The sequence below is a fragment of the Mesoplodon bidens genome (genome assembly GCF_964165515.1).
Source record: "Mesoplodon bidens genome assembly, chromosome: 4".
Classification (NCBI taxonomy): Eukaryota; Metazoa; Chordata; class Mammalia; order Artiodactyla; family Ziphiidae; genus Mesoplodon; species Mesoplodon bidens.
In genome coordinates this window covers 51,207,059-51,234,573 of record NC_138160.1, presented here as the reverse complement: position 1 = coordinate 51,234,573, position 27,515 = coordinate 51,207,059, and the positions used below count along the sequence as shown (strand labels likewise).

The 27,515-nt window shown below is 38.0% G+C and overlaps 1 pseudogene across 1 annotated transcript; it reads right to left on the bottom strand.

Moving 5' to 3' along the window:
* Window positions 1-2,152: 2,152 nt before the first annotated feature.
* On the bottom strand, window positions 2,153-2,603 carry LOC308615994 (small ribosomal subunit protein eS12-like; annotated as a pseudogene). Its single transcript has one exon. The product of its transcript is annotated as a small ribosomal subunit protein eS12-like (transcript).
* Between the last annotated feature and the right edge of the window lie 24,912 nt (window positions 2,604-27,515).

Sequence of the window (27,515 nt, the reverse complement as noted above, 5' to 3'; positions counted from 1 at the left end):
TGAAAGAAGTCAAAGACGACTCGAGGCTTCCACCAGGGGAACTGTGTGGATAGTAGTGTCATTAACCAAGACAATGCCCAGACAGACAGATGTGTTTTGGAAAACGGAAGAGAATGAGTTCAATTTGGGGTAAGTTGAGTTTGACAAGCCAGCAGGATATCCAGATGGAAATGCCCAGAAGGCTGGGCACAGATGCAAAGTGAACAATTTACTTTGCCTTTCTTTCCTCCACTGCAAAATGGATGGGATATTGCTTGTCACTTCTCTCCAAGGACCGTGGAGAGGATTAATGAGGCAGTGTTCACATTTATTCCACACCGAGGATCAGTGAGAACTTGGCAAAGTATAATGGTTGAGTCCCATTATGTTAACTTGGAAACAAAGCAGCTTTGATATGAAAGCCATTGAAGGAGGAGAATGCAAACCTACACGGCCACTTTGTAGAATATAACTGTATTTCAGGCAGCCAGTCCAAGTACTGCCTTGGTGTGGGTGAGCACTAACCTGTTTCCAGCTGAAGGCAAAGAAAGTGAAGCAGTCTTCCTATTGTCTGCATTTTATTTTTGAATTCCTTCCCAAAGTCACCAGGACTCAGCCCAAATGTGAGCTCAGGAATTAGTTAAATAGAACCCTTACAACACTTTCTAGTGAAACTCATTCCACAATTTCTCCCATCATCAATAACACTGATTTCTGAAGCAAGCTACTGTTAGCTGCCTCTGTCCTATATAAAAGTAACTTTGTTTTATAAATAAGTTCCAAAAATAAGTGATATCATATGATGTTTGTCTTTCTCTGTCTGATTTACTTCACTTAGTATGATAATCTCTAGGTCCATCAATGTTGTTGTGAATGACATTATTTCATTCTCTTTTATGGCTGAGTAATGTTAGAAAAAAAATTTTATGGTTACCAAGGGGGCAAAAGGGGTTTTGGATTAAGAGATACACACTACTATACATAAAATAGATAAAAAACAAGGACTCACTGTATAGCACAGGGAACTATATTCAATATCTTGCAATAACCTAAATTTAATGGAAAAGAATCTGAAAAAGAATATATATTCTGTACACCTGAAACTAACACAACATTGTAAATCAACTATACTTCAATAAAAAAATTGAAAAAGAAAAAGTAACTTTGTGTTGTCTTATATGCCAGTGATTAACTGGCAACACTGAGGTCACCAGGTAACATATGCTTGAGACCACTGCCAAGCCAGCAACTCATATCTGACATGTTCCTTCTAAAATGTGGACTCAGGCAGAGAATTATGCCTATTCATAAAATGGAACCTTCCAGAATATTTCAAAACCTTTTAGGGCTTCCCTGGTGGCGCAGTGGTTGAGAGTCCGCCTGCCGATGCAGGGAACACGGGTTCGTGCCCCAGTATGGGAAGATCCCACATGCCGCGGAGCGGCTGGGCCCGTGAGCCATGGCCACTGAGCCTGTGCGTCCGGAGCCTGTGCTCCGCAACGGGAGAGGCCACAACAGTGAGAGGCCCGCGTACCGCAAAAAAAAAAAAAAAAAAAAAAAAACCTTTTAATTTACAAATTTTATTTCCTCTTCCTACACTTTAGAGAGGGCAGAGAAACAAAACAAATGAAAGATATATGATACAATAGAAAGAACATGTTCTTGGAGGGTTCTGACAGATCTGATTTCCAATTTGCCACTTACTGTGTCCCCTTGGTTCTGGTCTTTCTGGGCCTCAATGTCCTTAGTTGTAAACTGCAGTGTCATGAGGATTGAATTCTTGCCACTTGTTATCTGTGCGACCTAGTGCAGATTACTGAGACTTTTTCTGCTTCAGTTTTCCCTTCTATCAAATGAAGATAATGTTACTTGCCATAGTTTATGGAAGAGTTGGATGAAATAAAATTAGTCTTTAGCTTTGGTTCTGACACACAGTTATTTCTAAATAAATGGCAGTTGTTATACTGGTGGCAGTGGTACTTCTGCTGCTGATGTGATAATATGAAGCAGATGGCTCATTAAAGGTCCTCAATAAGTGTAAATTTAACTATGGAGTGTGAGTAGGGATATCACTATAAGTAGCTCCCATGTGATTCAGGTTACAATATACATTAGTGGTCATTTTATTTAATTAAAATTTTTTTTTTTGAGGAACATGAGCCCAGTGTTTTTATTTGATCATTTCTTGCATTTGATGTACTCCTCGATGACATCCTTGGCCTGAGCCTCTTTGCCACAGCCCTTAACCACCACACAGCTGCAACCAACCACTTTACGGGTTTTCCCTCTCTGTCAATTTTACAGAGGCCTACCCATTCCCCTAGTTTCTTGTTGTCATCAACCTTAATCAGGTTGATTTGGTGCTCAGCACAAAGGGCCTCTACCAACTTGACATACATAGGCTCATCACAGTTGGATGCAAGCACACAGAGATGGGCTTGACGCTTGTCTAAGCCTTTGGCAGCTTCGCATATTCCACGTGCTAGGCCATCGTGGATGAGGTTGGTCTTAAGCACCTCTTGCAGAGCAGGATTAATGTCCATTACACCTCCAGCAGTAGTGCCTTCCTCGGTCCTGGCGGTGGGTTATGGGTGGAGCCGAATCTTAAGTGCACCCGAGCCTCAGTCTCCGTGTGACTCTGCGGTGTTAGTGGTCATTTTAAATAGGAATAGAAATCACCAAAGGACAGCCTTGTGTGGATAAAAGTATATTACCTGCTTTGCCTTGGCTTTGAATGAGGAAACCTAATAAGTTGGATATTTTTTTAAATACTAAAATAAAATAAAATAAAACTTTGGAATTAAAAAGTAGTTATGGTAGAGCCAATTTCTTCATCTTCAGTGGTGGTTTCCCAGCTGCTTATAGTGAGGGTCTTCAAAGCAGGTCCAAGGAGCCTCTCTTGGCCTCATCCTAAGACAACCTCTGTATATGAGACGTAAATGATGTTGGGGATATCCTGAGTAGCTGAGAAAATCAGCAGAGATGACAAGACAAAAACAGATGCCTCCCAACTTCGATTCCAGTGGTTTCAGGAACAGGTGGAGACATCTATGAAAGTCAGAAACGCTTTCTTTTGCAATAATTTTCCTCTCTTTACTAGAAAAATAGGTGGTTTCTTGTCTAGTATTTTATTTGTTGCCATGTTGGCACTTTAGAATGGCTAAACCTTATATTCCTTAAAAACAAGGTCATTTGCGAAAGATTTAGGAAGTAGGCAAAGATTGCCTCTTTCCTTCCTTTCCTGAAGTTCAGGTTGTTGGAACTAGAACTAACCCTCCCTTTTCATACAAACCTAAGTCCACTACTAATCAGGAGCAGATTTACTACCTGTTTCTTCTAAAGACTGCTGTTTCTGCACGTGCCTAATTTTAGAGGATTCTCAAACATCCCCTGCCATTGCCTTCCCCACCTTATCATCCTGTGCCTTAGAGAAGATCCAGTAATCTATATGTCCTCAGGAAATAGGAATTTATTGTGTTTCATCCCCCAGAAGTACCTACTATATTTCCTGGAAAAAAAGAATAATTGGTCTTAATGATGTCAATTCTGCTTAATCTTTTATTACATTTCATTAGAATTTGGAAGAGATAGTTCACATCTCTCTTCCACTGCACCCCTCCCTACAACCCTTCTAAAGACAGAATTTTAAGCAGGATGGCATCTAGGGAAGAAGGGAAGAAATATACAGTAGAATAAGCCTTTCTCACCACCTCTTTAAGCCCTACCATGGGCACCATGATTTATTCCATCTCTTTATAGGACCTGTGTTGGTTATATGAAAACAAAAACTAGGGACTTCCCTGGTGGTCCAGTGGTTAAGAATCCGCCTTCCAATGCAGGGGACATGGGTTCGAACTCTGGTCAGGGACCTAAGATCCCACATGCTGCAGGGCAACTAAGCCTGTGTGCCTCAACTACTGAGCCCACACACTCTAGAGGCCACGTGCCACAACTAGAGAGAAGCCCACTCCCCACAATGAAAGATCCCATGGGCCGCAACTAAGACCTGATGCAGCCAGATAGATAGATAGATAGATAGAATTGATTTTTTTAGTACTTTTTTAAAATAAATTTATTTATTTATCTTTGGCTGTGTTGGGTCTTCGTTGTTGTGTGCAGGCTTTCTCTAGTTGCGGTGAGCGAGGGCTACTCTTCATTGTGGTGTGCAGGCTTCTCATTGTGGTGGCTTCTCTTGTTGTGGAGCATGGGGTCTAGGCATGCAGGCTTCAGTAGTTGTGGCTCACGGGCTCTAGAGCATAGGCTCAGTAGTTGTGATGCATGGGCTTAGTTGCTCTGTGGCACATGGGATCTTCCGGACCCAGGACTTGAACCCGTGTCCCCTGCATTGGCAGGTGGATTCTTCACCACTGTGCCACCAGGAAAACCCCAGAATTGATTTTTTTAAAAAAGAAAACAAAAACTATACATAATAACAGGAATCACTATAATTCCAGCCAAACAAATTAGTTTCAAGCACCCTAATGCGAGTTGTTGGATTTATGAATGGTAAGGAACCTGCAATGGAAACAGGAAAATTTATATCAGACTCAAAATCAGTCTCATAGGGCTTCCCTGGTGGCACAGTGGTTGAGAGTCCACCTGCCGATGCAGGGAACACAGGTTCGTGCCCTGGTCCAGGAAGATCCCACATGCCGTGAAGCGGCTGGGCCCATGAGCCATGGCCACTGAGCCTGCGAGTCCAGAGCCTGTGTTCCGCAACGGGAGAGGCCATGACAGTGAGATGTCCACGAACCGCAAAAAAAAAAAAATCAGTCTCATATTTAGGATGTGCTTTTTGTTATATATGTCCTGAAAGCTATTCTTCCATGCAGGATGTCAATTTCTTCCATTAACTAACCTGTTGCCTTGCTGAATAGAGGAGTGAAATAAACATTTAGAAGTGTTTACTTTGATTTCCATTGTTAGCACCAAAGTTTCAAGGTTAAGATGCTGCCTTTTATTTTTGTACAATGTTGCTATTAAAGTTTTTGCACTTTCAAAGGTGATTCTGCGGTTGGCCAACTAACTGCTGTGGAGGTATAACTTTTACCAGTTACACTGAGAATTAATATTTTCACACAGAATTTTGTTCTAAAGAATATAAATGTTAGAAATGATTTGTAAAACTAGAAATTCAGTTGACTGACTTCATTAAAATATTGCTGCCAAATTCTAGATATCATAGAAACAAAATAAAGAAAGATTATTATCAAAGGTGAAAGTGCTTTGAAAGAACAAGAAGTATGCAAATACTAGTGTATTATCATAATGTTCCTCAAAAAGAAATGTATTATAAAGTTTTTTCTGGGGGCTTCCCTGGTGGCGCAGTGGTTGAGAGTCTGCCTGCTGATGCAGGGGACGTGGGTCTGTGCCCCGGTCTGGGAGGATCCCACATGCCGCGGAGCAGCTGGGCCCGTGAGCCATGGCTGCTGGGCCTGCACGTCTGGAGCCTGTGCTCCGCAACGGGAGAGGCCACAATAGTGAGAGGCCCGCATACCGCAAAAAAAAAAAAAAATTTTCCATACCTGGTCCCAAACATGAATTTTTAATGTAGGTTAAACAAAAGTCATATGCAATAAAACCATTATGATAAGGATTATAACAATAAAAAACATGAAAATAAATGAAAGTCATGTATCATTTATGGTTAAGAATATAATCTTAAAGTGAGAAATTAAGTCTTATAACTGATTAGAAAGTGTAGTGTCGAGATTCATGGCAGCCAAAGAAAAGAGGAAATCATTTGCGCAGGAGACACAATTTTACCTAGCATTAAACTCTAAGAGGAACTTAAATTTTTTTCTTTATAAAAAGAACATTTAACTAGTTATTGAGTAATGAATTAAGTAGCTGTTTTACAAAAGATATGGAAACTATATTCATGTAACTGAGTTTTATACAAATTTGCAACAAAAAAAATTGCCAAGAAAATAGTAAAATTATATTTCCATTAAGAGTTTCCACCTGGCTCTAAAACAATGCAATCCACAGGTTCTGTTTTAGGTAGCTTAATTGATAACAGGGAAAAAAAAGCTCTCAACAAAAGAGGTCACCACTTTATGTTTGAAACAAAAAGTTTAATGGATTATTTGGTAAGCAAGAGAGATCTGTATGAACAGAGCTCAGTATTACTGATAAAAGCAAGTTGCTGATCTTATACAGGGTTTGGGGAAGCAGAGATTTTGGGGACTGTTGGACTTTCAGAACTGGGAATGACTCAGAATTAGTTGATCTTTAGTAGTTATGGAAGTGGCTCTAAAAGTGGAAGCGATTCAAGTGGTAGAAGTGTCTCTAAAAGTCGGTCATAGTGAGGCTATTGCTGATTGCCTGGCCTTCAGCCAAGTGATGATGTTCCCAGTGGGTAGCTTTCAGAAGTGTAGTTAAAGAAGCAAATTTACAGGGATTGATTGAGATGGATTATGACCAACTTTTTTGAGTTTGAAGTACAAGAAGTTTTTCTTCTCAGAGCAGAGAATCTAGAAATGGATCATTATTTCTCCCCAACTTAACTTGGATAGGATTTTTAAGAAGTTCATTAGTAGTCAATTTGGATTTTAGTTCTTACTTTGTCCCTGAATATAACAGTTATTATATGTTTGAGAGGAAATCAGCATAACTTTGGAAACCAGATGTGTAGGTAATAAAGTTAACATATTGTTATAAAAAGTGATGAATCTACATTGTTACTTTTCTATATGCCAGCAGTGAACAATAGGAATTTGAAATTAAAGATACAGGCATTTGCCTTAGTGCCAAAGAAATAATAATACTTGGGCATAAGGGTAAAAAAAGAAGTACAAGGAGGTCTATATCAGGAAACAAAAAAACTGATGAAAGAAATTAAACAAAAAACATCTACACAAGTGGAGAGATATTCCATGTTCATGGATAGAAAAAGTCAATATTTTTAGAACTTCAGATCTTCCCAACTTGATTTATAGAGTCAACAAAATCTCAATCAAAATCAACCCCTTATACAGCTACTAGGAAAATTAAAAGACAAAAGTAGTAAAATCATCTATATCCACAATAAGTAGTTACAGGAAACCAAAAAATGTAAAATATGATGTCAGAACATTAAATATACAGGAAGGGGAGTAAAAATGCAGGATTGTTAAAATACCTTCAAACTAAAGAAATCAGCAACTTTAATCATGTATATAATGGTAACACAAACCAAAAATCTGTAATAGATACACATGCAAAAGGAGAAAGGAATCCAAATATAACACTAAAAATAGTCAGCAAATCATAAGGGGGTAGAGGGTAAAAGAAGAGGAAAAGAACAACTGCAAAAACAACCAAAAAAATGGAAATAAGTACATACTTATCAATAATTACTTTAAATGTAAATGAACAAATTTTCCAATCAAAAGACACAGAGTGGCTGTATGAATACAAAAACAAGATCCACATGTATGCCACCTACAGGGGATTCACTTCAGATCTAAAGACACACACACACTGAAAGTGAGGGGATGGAAAAAGTATAAATGGGAAATAGAAAGAAAACCATGATAGCAATTTAATATCAGATGAAATAGACTTTAAAATGAAGACTGTAACAAGAGACAAAGAAAGACATTATAAAATGATCAGGGGAGCAATCCAAGAAGATATATCAATTGTAAATATATACGCACCCAACAAAGGAGCACCTAAACACATAAAACAAATATTAACAGATATAAAGGCAGAAAGTGACAGTAAAACAATAATGGTAGAGGACTTTAACACCCCACTTACATCAATGGACAGATGACCCAGTGAGAAAATGCTGGCCTTAAATGACATTAGACCAGCTATACTTAATAGATATATAGAGAGAACATTCCATGCAAAGCAGCAAAACACATATTCATTTCAAGTGCACATGGAACATTCTCCAGCATAGATCACATGCCAGACCACAAAACAGGTATCAATAAATTTAAGAGGATTGAAATCATATCAAGAATCTTTTCTGACCACAGCACTATGAGAATAGATATCAACTACAAGAAAAAAAATCTCAAAAAACACAAACACGTTGAGGCTAAACTATATGCTACTAAACAGGCAATGGGTTACTGAAGAAATCAAAAAATATGTGGAGACAAAAGAAAAGGAAAGCACAACGATCCAAAGTCTATGGGACAGGAGGAGACCTTCAAGATGGCAGAGGAGTAAGACATGGAGGTCACCTTCCTCCCAACAAATACATCACAAATACATGTACATGTGGAACAACTTCTACAGAACACATACTGAATGCTGGCAGAAGACCTCAGACTTCCCAAAAGGCAAGAAACTCCTCCACGTACTTGGGTAGGGCAAAAGAAAAAAGAAAAAACAAAGACAAAAGAATAGGGATGGGACCTGCACCTCTGGGAGGGAGCTGCGAAGGAGGAAAAGCTACCACACATTATGAAGCCCCTTCACTGGTGGAGACGGGGGGTGGGTGGGGGCGGGGGGAAGCTTCGGAGTCACAGAGGAGAGCACAGCAACAGGGGCGTAGAAGCCAAAATGGAGAGATTCCCGCACAGAGGATCAGTGCTGACCAGGACTCACCAGCCTGAGAGGCTTGTCTGCTCATCTGCCAGGGCAGGTGGGGACTGGGAGCTGAGGCTTCAGCTTCGGAGGTCAGATCCCAGGGAGAAGACTGGGGTTGGCTGTATGAACACAGCCTGAAGGGGGCTAGTGCACCACAGCTAGCCAAGAGGGAGTCCAGGAAAAAGTCTGGAACTGCTTAAGAGGCAAGAGACCATTGTTTTAGGGTATGCTAGGAGAGGGGATTCAGAGCACTGCCTAAACGGGCTCCAGAGACCAGAGATGGGGATGAAACACCAAGGCTGCCACTGTAGCCACCAAGAAGCCTGTGTGCAAGCACACAGGTCACTATCCACACCTCCCCTCCTAGCAGCGTGTGCAGCCCATCACTGCCAAGGTCCCGTGAAACAGGGACAAACTCCCCAGGAGAACACACGGCATGCCTCATGCTGTTACAACGTCACATGAGCCTCTGCCACCAGAGGCTCACCCCACATTCTGTACCCCTCCCTCCTACCCACCAGCCTGAGTAAGCCAAGCCCCCTAATCAGCTGCCACTTTAACCCTGTCCTGTCTGAGTGAAGAACAGATGCCCTCAGGCAATCTACATGCAGAGGCAGGGCCAAATCCAAAGCTGAAACCCAGGAACTGTGTGAACAAAGAAGAGAAAGGGAAATCTCTCCCAGCAGCCTAAGCAGCAGTGGATTAAATCTTCACAATCAACTTAATGTACCCTGCATCTCTGGAATACCTGAATAGAGAATGAATCATCCCAAAATTGAGGTGGTTTACTTTGGGAGCAACTGTAGACTTGGGGTTTGCTTTCTGAATCTAATTTGTTTCTGGTTTTATGCTTATCTCAGTTTAGTATTTAGAGTTTATTATCATTAGTAGATTTGTTTATTGATTTGGTTGCTCTCTTCCCTTTTATTTTTTAATATATATATATATTTTTTTCCTTTTTCTCTTTTTGTGACTGTGTATGTGTATGCTTCTTTGTGTGATTTTGTCTGTATAGCTTTGCTTTTACCATTTGTCCTAACGTTCTGTCTATACTGTTTTTTTTGGGGGGGCATAGTTTTTAGCACTTGTTATGATTGGTGGATTTCTTTTTTGGTTTGGTTGCTCTCTTCTTTCTTTCTTTTATTTTTTTAAATTACTTTTTAATGTTTTTTAATTTTTAATAACTTTTTATTTTTTATTTTAATAAATTGCATTTTATTTTTTCTTTCTTTCTTTCTCCCGTTTCTTTTCAGTGGTGTGGCTAACAGGGTCTTGGTGCTCTGGCCGGTTGTCAGGCCTGTGCCTCTGAGGTGGGAGAGCCGAGTTCAAGACATTGGTCCACCAGAGGCCTCCTGGCTCCATGTAATATCAAACGGTGAAAGCTCTCCGAGATCTCCATCTCAACACTAAGACGCAACTCCATTCAACGATGAGCAAGCTACAGTGCTGTGCACCCTATGACAAACAACTAGCAAGACAGGAACACAACCACACCCATTAGCAGAGAGGCCAGCTAAAATCATAATAAAGTCACAGGCACACCAAAACACACCACTGGACGTGATTCTGCCCACCAGAAAGACAAGATCCAAACTCATCCACCAGAACACAGGCACCAGTCCCCTCCACAAGAAGCCTACACAACGCACTGAAACAACCTTAGGCATTGGGGGCAGACACCATCAACAACAGGAACTACGAGCCCGCAGCCTGCAAAAAGAAGACCTCAAACATAGTGACTTAAAATGAGAAGACAAAGAAACACACAGGAGATGAAGGAGCAAGGTAAAAACCCATCAGACAAACAACTGAAGAGGAAAAGGCAGTCTATATGAAAAAGAATTCAGAGTAATGATAGTAAAGATGATCCAAAATCCTGGAAATAGAATGGAGAAAACACAAGAAACATTTAACAAGGACTTAGAAGAACTAAAGAGCAAACAAACAATGATGAACAACACAATAAAAGGAATTAAAAATAATCTAGAAGGAATCAATAGCAGAATAACTGAGGAAGAAGAATGGAGACTTGACCTGGAAGATAAAATAGTGGAAATAACTACCACAGAGCAGAATAAAGAATGAAAATAATTGAGGACAGTCTCAGAGACTTCTGGGACAACACTAAATGCACCAATATTCAAATTATAATGTTCCCAGAAGAAGAGAAAAAGAAAGGAACTGAGAAAATATTTGAAGAGATTATAGTTGAAACCTACCCTAATATGTGAAAGGAAATACTCAATCAAGTCCAGGAAGTGCGGAGATAAATCCAAGGAGAAACACGCCAATACACATATTAATCAAACTATAAAAAATTAAATACAAAGAAAAAATATTAAAAGCAGCAAGGGAAAAACAACAAATAACATACAAGGGAATTCCAATAAGGTTAACAGCTGATCTTTCAGCAGAAACTCTGCAAGCCAGAAGGGAGTGGCAGGACATATTGAAAGTGATGAAAGGGAAACATCTACAACCAAGATTACTCTGCACAGCAAGGATCTCATTCAGATTCAATGGAAAAATTAAAACCTTTAAAGACAAGCAAAAGCTAAGAGAATTCAGCACTACCAAACCACCTTTACAACAAATGCTAAAGGAACTTCTCTAGGCAAGAAACACAACAGAAGGAATATACCTACAATAACAAACCCAAAATAATTAAGTAAATGGGAATAGGAACATACGTATCAATAACTACCTTAAATGTAAATGGATTAAATGCTCCCAGCAAAAGACATAGACTGGCTGAATGGAAACCAAACCAAGACCCATATACATGCTGTCTACAAGAGACTCACTTCAGACCTAGGGACACATACAGACAGAAAGTGAGAGGATGGAAAAAGATTTTCCATGCAAATGGAAATCAGAAGAAAGCTGGAGTAGCAATTCTCATATCAGACAAAATAGACTTTAAAATAAAGACTATTACAAGATACAAAGAAGGACACTACATAATGATCAAGGGATCAATCCAAGAAGAAGATATAACAATTGTAAATATTTATACACCCAACACAGGAACACCTCAATACATAAGGTAAATGCTAACGGCCATAAAAGGGGAAATCGACAGTAACACAATCATAGTAGGGGACTTTAACACCCCACTTTCACCAATGGACTGATCATCCAAAATGAAAATAAAGAAGGAAACACAAGCTTTAAATGATACATTAAACAAGATGGACTTAATTGATATTTATAGGACATTCCATCCAAAAACAACAGAATACACATTTTTCTCAAGTGTTCATTGAACATTCTCCAGGATAGATCATATCTTGGGTCACAAATCTAGCCTTGGTAAATTTAAGAAAATTGAAATTGTATCAAGTATCTTTTCTGACCACAACACTATGAGACTAGATATCAGTTACAGGAAAAATCTGTAAAAACTACAAATACATGCAGGCTAAACAATACACTACTAAATAACAAAGAGATCACTGAAGAAATCAAAGAGGTAATCAGAAGCTACCCTGAAACAAATGACAATGAAAACATGATGACCCAAAACCTATGGGATGCAGCAAAAGCAGTTCTAAGAGGGAAGTTTAAAGCAATACATTGTTACCTCAAGAAACAAGAAACATCTCAAATAAACAACCTAAACATACACCTAAAGCAATTAGAGAAAGAACAAAAAAAAACCCCAAAGTCAGCAGAAGGAAAGAAATCATAAAGATCAGATCAGAAATAAATGAAAAGAAATGAAGGAAACAATAGCAAAGATCATTAATACTAAAAGCTGCTTCTTTGAGAAGATAAACAAAATTGATAAAACATTAGCCAGACTCATCAAGAAAAAAAGGGAGAAGACCCAAATCAATAGAATTAGAAATAAACAATAAGTAACAACTGACACTGCAGAAATACAAAGGATCATGAGAGATTACTACAAGCAACTCTATGCCAATAAAATGGACAACCTGGAAGAAATGGACGAATTCCTAGAAAGGTATAACCTTCCAAGACTGAACCAGGAAGAAATAGAAAATATGAACAGAACAATCACAAGTAATGAAATTGAAACTGTGATTAAAAATCTTCCAACAAACAGAAGTCCAGTAACAGATGGCTTGACAGGTGAATTCTATCAAACATTTAGAGAAGAGCTAACACCCATCCTTCTCAAACTCTACCAAAAAATTGCAGAGGAAGGAACACTCCCAAACTCATTCTATGAGGCCACCATCACCCTGATACCAAAACCAGACAAAGATACTACAAAAAAAGAAAACTACAGACCAATATCACTGATGAATATAGATGCAAAAATCCTCAACAAAATACTAGCAAACAGAATCCAACAACACATTAAAAGGATCATCCACCATGATCAAGTGAGATTTACCCCAAGGATGCAAGGATTCTTCAATATACGCAAATCAATTAATGTGATACACCATATTAACAAATTGAAGAATAAAAACCATATGATCATCTCAATAGATGCAGAAAAATCTTTTGACAAAATTCAACACCAATTTATGAAAAAACTCTCCAGAAAGTGGGCATAGAGGGAACCTACCTCAACATAATAAAGGCCATATACAACAAACCCGCAGCAAATATTATTCTCAATGGTTAAAAATTGAAAGCATTTCCTCTTAGATCAGGAAGAAGACAAGGATGTCCTCTGGCCACTATTATTCAACATAGTTTTGGAAGTCCTACTCGTTGCAAACAGAAGAAAAAGAAATAAAAGGAATACAAAACCACCACAACAACAAAAAAACAAACAAACCAATCCAAAAATCGGCAGAAGACCTAAATAGACATTTCTCCAAAGAAGATATACTGATTGCCAACAAACACATGAAAGGATGCTCAACATCACTAATTATTAGAGAAATGCAAATCAAACTACAATGAGGTATCACGTGACACCAGTCAGAATGGCCATCATGAAAAAGTCTACAAAGAGTAAATGCTGGAGAGGGTGTGGAGAAAAGGGAACACTCTTGCACTGTTGGTGGGAATGTAAATTGGTACAGAGCCACTATGGAGAACAGTATGGAGGTTCCTTAAAAAACTAAAAGTAGAACTACCATATGACCCAGCAATGCCACTACTGGGCATATACCCTGAGAAAACCATAATTCAAAAAGAGTCATGTACCACAATGTCCATTGCATCTCTATTTACAATAGCCAGGACCTGGAAGCACTGTAAGTGCCCATCAACAGATGAATGGATGAAGAAGATGTGGCGCATATATACAATGGAATATTACTCAGCCTTAAAAAAAATGAAATTGAGTGATTTGTAGTGAGGTGGATGGACCTAGAGTCCATCATACAGAGTGAAGTTAAGTCAGAAAGAGAAAAACAAATATCATATGCTAACACATATATATGGAATCTAAAAAAAAAATAAAAGGCTCTGATGAACATTGGGGCAGGACAGGAATAAAGATGTAGACGTAGAGAATCGACTTGAGGACATGGGGAGGGGCAAGGGTAAGCTGGGACAAAGTGAGAGAGTGGCATGGACATATATACATTATCAAATGTAAAATAGATAGCTAGTGGAAAGCAGTCACATTGCACAGGGAGATCAGCTTGGTGCTTTGTGTCCACCTAGAAGGGTGGGATAGGGAGGGTGGGAGGAAAATGCAAGAGGGAGGAGATATGGGGATATATGTATATTATACCTGATTCACTTTGTTATAAAGCAGAAGCTAACACACCATTGTAAAGCAATTATACTCCAATAAAGATGTTAGAAAAAAAAGAACTATATCTATGGGATGCAGCAAAATCAGTTTTAAGAGGGAAGTTTAAAGTGATACAAGCATACCTGAGTAAAAAAGAAAAATCTTATATAAACAAACTCACCTTACACCTAAAAAATAGAAATGATCAATGAAACTAAATCTGGTTCTTTGAAAAGATAAAGTCAATAAACCTTTAGCCAGACTCATCAAGAGAGAGGGTTCTTATGAATAAAATCAGAAATGAAAAAGGAAAAGTAATAACTAACAGCACAGATATACAAAAGGTCAGAAAACATCACTATGAATAATTATACACTAATAAAATGAACAACCTAGAAGAAGTGGACACATTCCTAGAAATGAACAATCTCCCAAGACTGAATCAGGAATGAATAGAATATATGGACAGACCAATTACCAGTAATGAAATTAAATCAATAATTTAAAAACTCCCAAGAAGCGAAAGTCCAGGACCAGATAACTTCACAGGTGAATTCTACCAAACATTTAAAAAAGAGTTAAAACTTATCCTTCTCAAACTATCCCAAAAAAATTCAGAGGAAGGAATACTTCTGAACTCATTCTATGAGACCACCATCACCCTCATACCAAAACCAGACAAAGATACTACAAAAAAAGAAAATTACAGACCAATATCACTGATCATTTGTCCTCAATGGTTTTGAAATTAAGTGGAACTGAGCCTGCAAGTAACAGACCTCTAGTATATCCTGCAGGTTGAGCAGAGGTAGTCATTTTCTGAAATACTTGATAGGAAGAGTAAGTTCTGAAGTGTTGAAGCGTTTGCTAGAGAGTACATAACTGTGCAGGACTTCTGTATGGGCAAAAGGTCAGCCCAAGAGCACTGGGAAAGATGGCTCTGCAAAGACTGGAAGGCTGAAAAAAAGGAAGTTATACACCAAGAGACTTCTCTTTAATGTCATCTCTCCCAACATACACTTTCAATTGTTTGCAGACATCCTGACTCTTTTCCTAATGGAACCTGGGATCCCAAGATGTTGGGATCCTGGGATTTCGATATCCATTGTTCTTCTGAATCTCAGTTATTCCAACCTCTCCTCTCAACTATCAAAGCCAGTTCAGAGGGGAGAGTTCAAGGTACATGCTAAACAGGGGCTAAAAGGAGTGTGTGCATGTGTGTATCTGACAAAACATGCATCTCTAACTATGATCATGTTTTTAAATCATGAATGACTAGAATAGGAAACATAAAACATAGCCATTATGTCTTGACAGGTCATTTCCAGGCCACAGGAAGTATCAAAACTAGCAGTTTCAGGTGCCAATCAAGGACCTTCCCTCCAGAGATGACATATATCAATCAGATGGATGAGTTTACACAATCATGATATTTTACAGGACCAAAAGCTCGCTAAATTTTAGATGTATTACTTCATTCAATTCTATATAAATATTCCCCAAACCAGTGTTAGTGCCTTACCATGGAGAGCAATCAATATGTGCTTACTTGATTGAATCAAAATGAATTATTTAATTGAATTGGTTCATACAAAGTAAGTGTTCAATTAATTTATTTTTTGTATTGATTTAAGGACATCTTCATCTTCAGAACTGACTGTTAGCAATTAAACCAGTCTCTGCACAGCCTTTAATGGGATTACTGCTCCACAAGTTTGACAGTTGTGCCTGTACTAATCAGGAACAAAGCCTTGATATTCGGGTGGCTGAATAAGTGATCAATTATTCAGGTAATAAGTGATAAATTAGGTCAAAAGAGAGGTGATAGAATCTTTGTATCTTTCCATTCATTTGTCAACAAATATTTTTTAGCACCTACAATGTGGCTTAAAATTTCATTTCTCCATTGTTAACACAGTTCCTATCAAATTTTTGATATTTTATAAATTGTTGCCAAATGAAGTTATACAAACATTTGTAATTGACTTAGGTCAAAATCATTTTAGTGATTCCCTTATAAGGTTAGGAAAGCATTTAAACAAAGAAAGGGCACTTCAGAACATTATAGACTAATTTGTTAGCAGATTATGTTAATGCTATTGCCTACAGCTGTTCCAGTGGAGTAATTTTTGGTAATTGTGCTTGCATACAACAAAGTAAAAAATTATTGAAATGTAGAAATCCATTAAAGTTCCAGAAAAGCACTAGAAGCCTTCTATATTTTATAGACCATGTAATGCAAAATTTGATTAGTTCAGCACTAAATTATTCATGTTCTATATAACTCTTCACTGAAAAAGCAAAAAATCTCACCTTGGATAAATTTTAATGAGCATTTTCTAATTTAAAAAAATAAAAATATTATCAAAGGCACCAAGTGTATGCTATGCTAATAAGATGCCGCCACATACAAGGATACCTCAGTTAATGAAACTCTGGACACAAAGGTTGTTTTTAATGGTAAAGAAAATTGACTTTAAGTCAAATAAACAATAGTCCTCTTAAATCATGAAAAAGTACTTTGGCATAGTTCATGTGTCTCAGGCCCAGGGACATTCATAACATGCATCTACGTATAGTTGTACCTGACATAATTACACACACACACACCAACACACACAGTGTTACAGGTATGCCTGTAACAGAGAAAACAGAGCAGAGAAAAACTGGGCAGTTTCCAGGGTTCTCATCTTTTCTTTCCCAAAGGAGGTACCCCTCCCCATCACCTTGCATGAATTCTGTAGCTCCTTAAATGCCTACTAGTTAGGTATAACCATATTACTGAGTTCTAGACACTGGAATAAATACCAATGGAAATATTTGCCACTTCAAGACCTGGCCCCTAAAAACATCCACATATGTTCCTCACTGCCTTTTTCCCTTTTATGGCTAGTTGAAATAAAGATGACCCTCCCACCCCTGAGAGACCATGGAAGCTACATATTAAAGATGGCAAAGCTTCCATCAACCAGGTCCTTGGAGAGCTACCTGCAAGAAGGCCTCCATGCCAACCTAGGCAAACACCCAGTGCTCTTAGCAAGAAATAAATCTCCTTTGGTTTGACACTGTACACATTGGGATCTATCTGTTATAACAGTTAGCCTCAGCTACCAACATGTAGAGATCGAAATCTAGTCATGCCTCTAGATTTTTTCATAATGGCCACTCTGACCCACGTGAGGCGATACCTCATTGTAGTTTTGATTTGCATTTCTCTAATAATTAGTGATGTTGAACGTCTTTTCATGTGCCTCTTGGCCATCTGTATGTCTTCCTTGGTGAAATGTCTATTTAGGTCTTCTGCCCATTTTTTAATTGGATTGTTTGTTTTTTTGATATTGAGCTCCAAGAGCTGTTTGTATATTTTAGAGATTAATCCTTTGTCTGCTATTTCATTTGCAAATATTTTCTCCCATTCTGAGGGTTTTCTTTTTGTCTTGTTTATGGTTTCCTTTGCTGTGCAAAAGCTTTTAAGTAAGTCCCATTTATTTATTTTTGTTTTTATTTCCATTACTCTGGAGGTGGGTCAAAAAAGATCTTGCTGTGGTTTATGTAAAAGAGTGTTTTTCCTCTGTTTTCCTCTAAGAGTTTTATAGTGTCTGGTCTTACATTTAGGTCTTTTAGCCATTTGGAATTTAAAGGTGTGGTGAAAAGGGAACCCTCCTGCACTGTTGGTGGGAATGCAAATTGATACAACCACTATGGACAACAGTATGGAGGTTCCTTAAAAAACTAAAAATAGAACTACCATATGACCCAGCAATCCCACTACTGGGCATATACCCTGAGAAAACCATAATTCAAAAAGAGACATGTACCATAATGTTAATTGCAGCTCTATTTACAATAGCCAGGACATGGAACCAACCTAAATGTCTGTCGACAGATGAATGGATAAAGAAGATGTGGCACATATATACAATGGAATATTACTCACCCATAAAAAGAAATGAAATTGAGGTATTTGTAGTGAGATGGATGGGCCTAGAGTCTGTCATACAGAGTGAAGTAAGTCAGAAAGAGAAAAACAAATACCGTATGCTAACACATATATATGGAATCTAAATGGAGGGATGGTTCTGATGAACCTAGTTGCAGGACAGGAATAAAGATGCAGATGTAGAGAATGGACTTGAGGACACAGGGTCAGAGGAGGAAGCTGGGGCAAAGTGAGAGTAGCATCGACATATATACACTACCGAATATAAAACAGTTAGCTAGTGGGAAGCAGCAGCATAACACAGGGAGATCAGCTCGGTGCTTTGTGATGACCTAGAGGGGTGGGATAGGGAGGGTGGGATAGGGAGGGTGGGAGGGGGGCTCAAGAGGGAGGGGATATGGGGACATATGTATGCATATGGCTAATTCACTTTGGTGTACAACAGAAACTAACACAGTATTGTGAAGCAATTATATTCCAATAAAGATCTATTAAAAATAATAGCAATAAAAATCAATCAATCAATCAATCAATCAATGTAGTCATGCCCACTTGTGTTTACTGTTCTCTGGGTCTGCTTCCTTAGAGGGAATATTCAAAGAGCTAAAACAGCTCTAGCTACTTGAGATGCTTTTCCCCTGAGCTCTGCAAGTGGATGAACTTATGCCAGATTTAACCTGGATTTTCCCATTGTCAAGTCTAAATACTCCATCCAGACCTCCTCCCCTACATCTTCCCCATTTTCCCTGTCTAACTACAGACCAATCCTCTTTACTCACATTTCCAATTTAAGCCCGTCTTTTTTACTGCCCTAGGACTTATAGGTACACTTTATATTTTTGACACTTTGGCCATAATTTTCATTATTACCAGCAATGTTTTATTTGCCTCATACAACCTGAACAACTGGTAATGTTATATAAAATACTTTTCACCACTTCTGACCTTGTCTGAAGGAAAATAATATACACTCCTTCTACCTCAGAGTGTGTCCCTGAGTTACACAGTAAGGTAAGTAAAGAAATAAAGTGCAGTGTAAAGCTCTACTGAGAGGAGGGAGTAAGGAGTGGTAGGGGTTAGACAGGGAATCCAGTTGGTTCACTAGCATGACCACTTATCAGCATTCCCTGGTTAGTGATACTTTCATGGTTCTTCTGCTCCCGTACATTCTTAAAGATGATAAGCTAACTCAACTAAGCTTTATCAAATAAAAATGTATAGAATATATATTATATGCTGAAAATTATATTAAGGGTCAAAGAGAATACCAAGAAGTAGAGGCAGAGTCCTTTCCCACTGAAAGCATATGGCCTAATTAGAGACACAAGATATACACATTTATGATACAAGACAGTGAGTGTATGATTAAGTGCCAAAATATATCACACAGATAATACAGGCCTGAGGCGGGTCAAAGATGGAGGAGATTGGTGTGAAGTGCATCTGTCAAGAGACATTTCAGGAAGTTATAGGAAAGGGATGAAACTTGAACCAGATCTGATTTCTCTTTTCCTGTACCCTAAGTGGTTTATTTTTGCCTCTACTCTATTCAACAGCATGCATAATTTGATCAGGTTCCAGGAACTAGAAAGCCTCCCCTCTGTTGACAGATATAGTTTACCTAAAAATGAGAATGTCAGAGATTCAGAGGGTATGAGCTCTAGCTGCCTCTTGTCTTTATTGAGTTCTCCTCTGGGCAAAAGCTATAAAAGAGCACAGCACTTACATATCTGAAACATAATGAAATGACATGTTTTTAAAAGGTCAGTTTGCCAGAATGCAACATGACTATTGTGTTAAACTCATATTTTAAAAAATCAGCAACCTTAAAGTCTTTGCAGAAAATTACAATTAAATATTAGATAGAATGACATTAAAAACCCTTGAAAAACATTATGAAAAATGGCATTCTAACAGAATCCAACCCCACCAGAGGTCTAAGGTAAAATTTCTTCCTCTAGGGTCTTCCATTCTCAAAGAATTCCCTTTTGGGTTATAAAGTCTGACTTAGCACAATATTTTAGATCAATAACAGCCCAAAGAGTCAAATATAAGGAACCAGGTGGAACTGTAGGTATTACAATCTTTAGCTTACAACTACCCATCTATTTGGACTCTACCAAAGTACTTGACTTTGAAAGTATTTCATTTGGCTGGCTGCTTTTAACTCTGAAGTCTTTCTAGTGGAGCCTGACTCCCCTGTAGGACTTTTTGAGAGGCAAAATGTGACATTTAGAATGCCGTCAACACACTCAGTTTGTGACATATTAGTTGTCAAACCCAAACCTTGGAGGTTGACCTCTTCAATGGTTTACCAAAAAATAGATTATCAAAAAAAAAATCAAGGACAATGTATATTTTTTTAAGTTTCAGATTTTAAGTCAAACATTCATCATATTTTAGTTATTATTATTGGTGTTATGTTGTTAATATACTGAGGATTATTTAGTTCTTCATTTAAAATTAAATTACACAAAACTGTGCCCCATCTCTACTAATATCCTGAAATATCTCACCCCTTTGCTCCTTCTTGCTGGCACACACATCCCAATAAACTCCTACTTCTAATTCAAGAGTCAGCTAAAATCATCACCTCCTTTGAGGAGCCCTTCCTAGTCCCTCAGTCAAAATGAGACAGTCTAATATTTGTAGACACCTGATATTTTGCATATTCCTTCATTTTAAAAATCATAATATTTCATTATATTTGTGCATTTTTCCACTAGGATTCCTTGAAGGGAAGGATCGTTTTTTATTCATCTTTGCTTTCTGGTATCTGGTAAATGGTTAGCACTGAGCAGGAATTTAATAAACATTTTGAAAGAAATATATAAATGAAGGGAATTAAATTCTTAAGTAAGGAGATCTGTTTTTTAAAGCATGCACTACATTATACAAAAGGACAAGAAGGTAGTAAACCACTACAAAGTGCAGAATTTATGCAAGTTGTTATAATAAAAATTAGTATTAAGTACATTATTTATAACAGAATCTACAATATAAACCCACAACCAACTTGGTTAATTTAAATCATATAATTAAATGAAAGGATAAATGAGTATTTAATAAACAAATAAGAAAAGTGGTTGGTGAGTGATGTGAGCAGAAGGCTTGTACACTGCTACTATAAAAAGGAATATGTATTTACATTATCAAATAATTTTCTGGAAAACTGTAATGAAAATGTTTCCCCTATGAATCTAAGTAACTGATCATTAAACTATAATACTCGGAGCTCTGATACATGTTCCTTTTTAACACTGATCTAAATCTATGCCTGATTTGATTCATGACAACTATGCAGCTAAGGTAAAGACCAAGACCTGAAAGTGTAAAAGTGCTTATCGAACTCTCATTCTTGAGAATGATGAAAGTGACAAAAGCACACTGCATTGCAGAATGTACTTCCCAGCATTTTCTAAATCTTAAAATCTTACTTCTAAATTAGATAGGTAGGTGCATGAGTTGTGTAGCCTTGTCACTAGTTTGTCACCCAGAAGAAATAAAATGCTGCTACTGTCACTATTTCTTCCTGGTGCTCTCTTGTTCTGTTCTCATAATACATTTTCTCAGGGGCAATGCATTCTTTCACAATAGACCATGGGCTAGAAGTATCAAAGTGTCTGAGAAATTATTGTTCCCATTACTCAGTAATACCATATACTGCATCTGAATTCAAATAATCCCAACATAGATCAAAATATTCATTTCTAATCCCACATTTTTCCTTAATAAAAATACATCAAAGATTGGAAAAGACATAAAACACTACCACAAGTTTATGGCAATTTGGCTATAAAGAGCTTCACAGAACTTCTTGTTCTGCCAACTTGTGATAGCTCCATCCCACATACTTTTATCCTCTTGCAAGGAAAAAACCATGGACCCTGCCTAGTTCTACTGACTAACAAAGAAAACACCATGGACATAACACAACAAACAAGAAGAGGAAGATGCTGAAAGCCAGAAAGAAGGCAGAAGATTCTAGGGACCTTAGGACCTAAGCAACAACATGGCAGTGAGTCCCCTGGGTTTCCTTAGTGCCTCTTCATATATCCCAGATAGAACACTGAGCCCCCAACTCAGAACTACTAACAGACACAGATTTTTTAAAAAGCTCCAAGAAAAACCTGTTTATACTACACTGTTTTCTACATCCAGTTGCTTATCCTAGAAAAGACATATGTATATTCATGTTTGAAGAACAGCTGACACTCAGGAAACATCACCAAGAACACAGAAGTCAGATCTTTACCTCCTACAGGAGAAACAATTATAAAGTATGTCTCTGTGTAGATCAGTGGTTCCCAAACTCTGGCTTTAATCACAATCTCCTAGAGGACTGGTTGAAATAAATTGCTGGAATTCAGCCCCAAAGTTTCTAACTCAGTAGATCTGGAGTGGGGTCCAAGAATTTACACTTCTGAAAAGTTAATACCAGCATAACACCAAAGGCAATACCAGTGATACCAATCTGAACTGTGCAATGCCCAACTTAACTGTAATGTTAATACTCTCGCATTTAAGCCAAAATTCCAGCTACAAATGTACTGCTAATGGAGAATTATATTCTGTGTGTATCATGCACTGAAGACATAATCTTCCAAGTGGATAATACTGTTTGCCTGGAAGGTAGAGAATATTTCCACTGTCTATCATTTTGAGAAGAGTTAGGTTTGGGATGAGGAAATGGGCATATAGAAGGCAAGCTTTAGAATATAAAATACAGTGAGGCAGTGGGATATTTCCCTGATTGGGTACCATGGCTGTTGGAGTCTGAATACAAGAAGTATAGAGATGAAGCCCTAAAGTCATGGAAATTAATCTTCTTTGGAAAGCTGAGGGAGTAGTACCACAATCTGGGGAAAAGAAACAACAGCAGACGTTATGCAGTTAGATAGTTGATTCCTATGTAGAAAAAGAGGACAGTGGTTTTGGATCTGTGGAGTAACAGTAATACATAGCTGATCCTGTCTCACCACTTCTGGGATGATGAGGAAACATGGAAGTAACTTATAAGAGAGCTGAAATATGTGGACACTAAAGATCCCATAATGTGGGGAGTTTGGGGGCACTCTTAGCCAAGCTTAGCACCAAGGGATTATCTATCCTCAAAGAACCACTGTAGTCTCCGCAGGAATCTGGATCATCTAGGCTTCATAACATCAGTGATTCCATACTAATAGCATGACAGAGCAAGACTAAATGCAAAAGTCACACCACGTGGTAATAGATTTGATGGCAGTAGACTGGAAAACCCCAGGGCTCTTTCTTGTTGGTGTAAAAATGTGAACTGCTTTGGGGTTGTGTGAGATTCTGAAGTTCTTGGGCAAATTAAGGGTAAGGGGAAACCCCAAGAGGGAGATTCTAGTTTTCCTGATAAAGAAGGAAGTTGGGTACTGAAGTGATTAATTGAAAAAAATTAAGGAGATGTGACCAAATTGGTCTTCTGAATCAGTGGAGCATTTCATACCAATTACATGGTTGTTGTTCAGTTCCCTATAGCTGGTTGGATCATTGGTTAAGTCATGATGCTAGGAAAGAGTGGATAGGAGATTTAATTTTACACCTGAATAAGCCTGTTTTGCTCATGACCACAGGTTCTGGATTCCTCCCTAACACTGGACAGGCATTTTACAAAAGGATGGTGATAATCCAGATTAGGAACTTGAAGAGATCATTGCTGGTAAGTACAAATTCATTACCATGGCTGGAATAAACACCTCAAAAATGCACCTGATGTTAGTGGGCAGTTGTATTAGCTTGGTATTCCAAAAAATACAGCACTATTCTGAAAAAGCAGAATTCCAAATTGACTGAGAAATGCCAATTTGACTCTCACAGAGATCCTGGAAACTCGTTCAACAAATTTATGTATCAGATACCACTACGCTAAGTGCTTTACTGTATCCTCCATTTATTCCTTATAACAACCATATGAGATGGGTTTCATCCACCAAGAACATCTGTAATTTGATTACAATTGGAAACTTTTCTAAAAGAAGGTTCTGAGTTATTAGGATGGTGCTATCTAATAAGTTTTATCTTTTTAATATGGATCCCATTGAGTCCAATCAGTACAAAAGGCATGAAATAACCAGGGTCAGAATTTGGTCGAACTGACTTGTACCCATGTAATTATAAATTAACATTATGCCTGATGAATCCCTCTGGGAGTCTTTTGAGTAGTTTAACCTTAGGTCCCAAACCTGTCTGTGGATAAAATTTACCTGGAAGAGTGTAAATCTATACTTTATTAAAACTTTCCAAGTTTTTTTTCTGATATACAGCCAAGTTTAGAAACCACTAGTTCATTCTGTTTTTTGTCCCAAAGAGGTGGAATAAGCAAACATAGAGAGATGGGCCCAAGGGGTGCTACAGCTTTTGGTAATACAGCAGAAGTAGTAGGTTGAAAAGCCCTCCTGCTTCAAATCATATAGATTTTGGGTAGATTACCACAAACAGTTTCGGTTTGGGTTTTGGTTTTTGAAGTTTTTATGGAAGAATAATAAATACAGTAAAGTATACAAATCATGAGCATAAACTCAGTGAATTTTTACAAACTAAACAAAGTCATGTAAACAACAAATGGATCAAGAAACAATACTACACACATCCCAGAAGCCACCCGTATACTCCCTTCCTATCACTGACCTAACCCACTTCATCTGAGGATAACCACTACCCGATTTAAAATAGCACAGATTAGTTTTGCCTGGTTTTGTATCTATATAGATAAACCATATAGTACAACTTTGCTATCTAGCTCCTTTTCATTGTTGTAGATGGTTCAGTCTCATTGCTGTATAGAATTCTACAATTTACCCATTCCTTACAACAATTTAGTTATCCATTCTATGGTTGAAGGATATTTGGGTGGTTCCCATATTTTGGCTTTTACAAAAAGTGCTGCTAAGAAAATTCATGTATGTGAGTAAGTACATGAAATAAGTACACTAAAACATATATTTTTTTTTCTGTTGGGTATAAACCTAGGAGTGTAATTTCAGCATCATAGGAATGAGTATATCAGTTATAGTAAACACTGTCAGTCTTACGAAGTGACTGTACTGATTTATGCTCCCATCAGCAGTATAGGAGAATTCCAGTTGCCCTATATAAAAATCAACACTTAGTGTTTTCCATCTGTTTAACTGAAGCAAATTCAGTTGTATAGTGATATCTCACTCTGGTTTTCATTTTCATTTCCCTAATGGCTGATGAAGTTGATGATATTTTCATATGTTTTTCACATCTTCTCCCACTGCATAGGTTGACTTTTCACTCTTCTAATGGTTTCATTTTATGTACAAAATTTTTAATTTCAATATCATCAAATATATGAATTTTTTCTTTTTTGTTTCATGTGTCTTGTTAAATATTTGTCTATCCCAAGGTGAATAATATTTTCTTATATATTTTATTCTGAAAATTTCATAGCTTTACCAGTCACAGTTCGATCTTTGAGCTATTGTCATTTTGAATAAAATTTTGAGTGTGGCATGATATAAGAGTCAAGATTCATTTTTTTCCCATATATATATATATATATATATATATATATATATATATATATTCAGTACAATTTATTGAAAATACCTTCATATCCCCCATTGAATTGCAGTAATTCCTTCACTGTAAATCAGTAAATTATTTAGGTGTGACTACTTCTAGACTACTTTTTCCATTTGTATATTTGTCTACCTTTGTACCAATATCACACTGCCAAATAGTATGACTTTATAATATCTGCAGTCTCATAGACTATTCAGCAAATATTCACTTTCCAAAAGAGGAGGTCTCTGTGACAAAACTTATATGAGAACAGCTGAGAGGTGACAGAACTCTAACTTTTCAATAAGTGGAGAAAGAAGTGGCAGAAATTGCCCAGGGGAGCCACAATGAGTGGCTTTCAGAAAATACTTCTTTAAAAGTGAGTCATCAGGGCTTCCCTGGTGGCGCGGTGGTTGGGAGTCCGCCTGCCAATGCAGGGGACGCGGGTTCGTGCCCCGGTCCGGGAGGATCCCACATGCCGCGGAGCGGCTGGGCCCGTGAGCCATGGCCGCTGAGCCTGCACGTCCGGAGCCTGTGCTCCGCGGCGGGAGAGGCCACAACAGTGAGAGGCCCGCGTGCCGCAGGGAAAAAAAAAAAAAAAGTGAGTCATCACTCGGGCAGGCAACAGTCCCTTGATGACGGCTGCCTCTGTGCCAGCCTGTGAGACTTGTCAGCCCCAGGAGTCACACTAGAAGTTGTCCTGAGGCAGATTATATTCTGAGATTCACAGGCAGCCTCTCTATACAGAAGCACCAAACTCTAAGGAAATAGGCTATAGCTATAGCAATAAAAGAGCCTCTGAGCTGAGAGGCTTGGAAAACTACCCAGGCCTCTCCTCCCACCACCTCCCACAAAAACTTCCTGCTAGTACTCTAAGAAAATTCAATGCCATCACCTTGGAATAGCAACAGAAATATATGTTTAATAAGATATTATCAGAAAAAGGGGGAAATGAACAGCCTAACCATTTTACAGATGATGAAAATTCACCAAGAAAATGTACCTGCAAAGCAGATAAAAAAGGATTCCGGTTTCAGCTCTGACACGTAAAGGGTTTGGAAACACTATTTCTATCCTTAAAAGAAAAACTTTAACAAACTGAAACTCAAGTACCTTTCTTTAAACTATCAGAGAACTGAGGTTGCAGGGCATATCACCAGGCTGAAATCTGGACAGTGAGGTTGCATCCAGAGAGATATAGCTCCTGAGATATGCTTACCTGGGGCAGAAGCTGCTGGATGTCATAAGCTGGTATAAATATCAAATAAAAAGAATTCCGTCAAATTGCTAGAGCCTAGGTGTGGAGAGTTTGAGAGTGAGAAATGTCGGGGGCCCAGTCATTGGGGAACCCCCTCACACTAATAAATTAATTAATATTTACTATATAAATATCATTAAAATAAAAAATCTTAGAGTACAAAGTTCATTTGAGGTCTAAAGATTACTTTTAGAACTTTTAGCCTAACAACATTTGGTAACAAATAGTTTTTTACTATAAAATAGTCCATATGAAGTTGAAAATTAATTTTAAAATGTTTTTATCTTACCTAAACAGAGTTATAAAAAGCAAAGCTTATTATAACCATTAATCCTGAAAAGAGCTAATTTTAGTAAGAATAAGGAAACTTAACACTATTATAGCAATACTACCATCAACCTAATAAAGAAGAGAGACATTAAAAAGACCTGAAAATAGGGGCTTCCCTGGTGGTGCAGTGGTTGAGAGTCCCCTGCTGATGCAGGGGACACGGGTTTGTGCCCCGGTCTGGGAGGATCCCACATGCCACGGAGTGGCTGGGCCCATGTGCCATGGATGCTGAGCCTGTGCATCAGGAGCCTGTG